Here is a 1784-nt window from a genome sequence, read left to right as displayed (position 1 = left end):
CATGTGATTTTTTTTTCATTTTTAAATAGAAACTTCTAAAATACTTGACCACCCCTCCTCCGGCTAGCCATGATGAGAGGCGCACGCCCCCAATAGCGGGACCATAAGTCATCCCAACATGGCGGCTGTTCGGGAGCGACGAGACAAGAACTCCGCGGACCGGTCTCCCGTCCCTCGGCCAGCTCTCGCTAAAGGTTTCGCGAAGCTCTCGCGTCCCTAGATATTGCGTTAGAACGGCAGGGACCATACTCGGGTCGGCGTCGGCGCCGCTCCCCTTCCGCCATGTTGACCGGGGCGCCGTCCCTGACCGTGCCCACCATGCAGCCGCCCCCGGGCTGGAGCGGCTGCGGCTGCGGCTGCGGCCCGGCCCGCCGGCCTACCCCCGCCGAGATCATGAACAAAGTCGAGAGGCAAGTCACGGGCGTTGCCGATCCTGCAGAACAAGAGTCGCCCCGTGCTGGAGTGGTGCGCTTGCATATTGCATGGCCGCGACCCTCTCCTGCACTCCCTGCACCCGCCACGGCGACAGGACGTCTTGGCCCGCTAGGCTCAGGGAGCTTAGGCGGCTTAGGCGTCGCCTCGGAAAACGAAATGACACCACAGCCAGGCAGGGCAGGCCTATGACTTTGGCAACAGGTACGCGGGGCGCCGACGTGACCCAAGCTGCCGGCTGCATTTCCGAGTTGGAGCCATGACGCGGCCGCCATGACTGCAGCTCGGGTCCAGGTTATCCTCCCCCCCTCCCCCCGGGCCCCGGGGGCCGCCCCTGCAGCAGCCCACCCAGTAATACACGCCATTTCCAGCGAATTACCGCGTCCCGACGAGAAAATCACGCGCCAACGAGTGGCGCCATCCCTAGGCCGCTTCCCGACCGGCCCTCGCCTGGATAGAGGGCGAAACAGCAGAGGAAATCCAGACTCACCTGCCACATCACCAGCGCCTCTTGTCAGGGGGAGCGCAACTCCGTCTTCTCCGACATCGATTTTCCGGACGTCACGGTGGTGCACTTCCGGTGGGCCCCCGATGGGGTAGAGGGGGACGCCAGTCGCCAGGGGAGGGGGCATCCCACCCGGTGGATGAGGAGTCCTTCAGCTCGTCCGGCCGTGTCCAGGATTTTGTAGTTTTGACTGTCGAGTGCTTGCGCAGGGCGGGCTCCTCGTCGTGAAGCCATACTTCATGGTGTGTTTCACAAAAGTTTATTTGTTCTGTCTAGTGTGCTCCTGGCTTCGGGACATCTGGATGCGGTTGAATGACCTGGGCGATGCACCAGGCTGCCGGTATATATTTGATTTGTCATACTGTGCCTGGTGGCTGGTGACAACACTCAGTGTTTAGGGACTCTTTGGAGCCCATTTGGGGAGCCATAAGCAGAGAACTACAAGGTAGTTATGGAAATAAACAATTTGGTAATAGACAGTGTCACTTTATTCATGATTCATAATGCCTCTAATTCATTAATTACAAAGTCTTACACGTATTCTCCAATTGCAGAGATCTAGTGAGAACAGAATGAGATTGCATTTTTACTTGCAACAGAAATAAGTTACCAATAACTAGTTTTACCCGACATTTTACGACATAAAAACGAAACAATGCATCCCTGGAACACTATTAGGTTAGATTTAAAATCGCTAATAGGATAATAAAGTCATGGAAATGCAATGCGTTTTCTAGTGAAATGTCGCTTTGATTGTAAGAATAACAGTAAAGAGACGACAGAATGCCAATGTCACTGTTAAATATGCACAGGCACAGTAAAGTATCTTAATAAATTGATATTTAAA

At 54.8% G+C, this 1784-nt stretch overlaps 1 protein-coding gene across 1 annotated transcript in view; it reads right to left on the bottom strand.

Annotated features, from left to right (window-relative positions):
• Positions 1-1402: 1402 nt before the first annotated feature.
• The window catches only part of LOC113215436 (ATP-dependent helicase brm), a gene marked incomplete at its 5' end in the record, with an annotated part of 24345 nt that continues 23963 nt past the window's right edge, over positions 1403-1784 (bottom strand). The window contains 1 exon segment of the mRNA XM_052277553.1: positions 1403-1784.

This window comes from Frankliniella occidentalis, unplaced genomic scaffold (assembly GCF_000697945.3).
Source record: "Frankliniella occidentalis isolate FOCC.00 unplaced genomic scaffold, Focc_3.1 Scaffold11, whole genome shotgun sequence".
In the NCBI taxonomy this organism is placed as follows: Eukaryota; Metazoa; Arthropoda; class Insecta; order Thysanoptera; family Thripidae; genus Frankliniella; species Frankliniella occidentalis.
The sequence above is the reverse complement of the archived record's forward strand: the minus strand, read 5'-3'. Positions and strand labels throughout refer to the sequence as shown.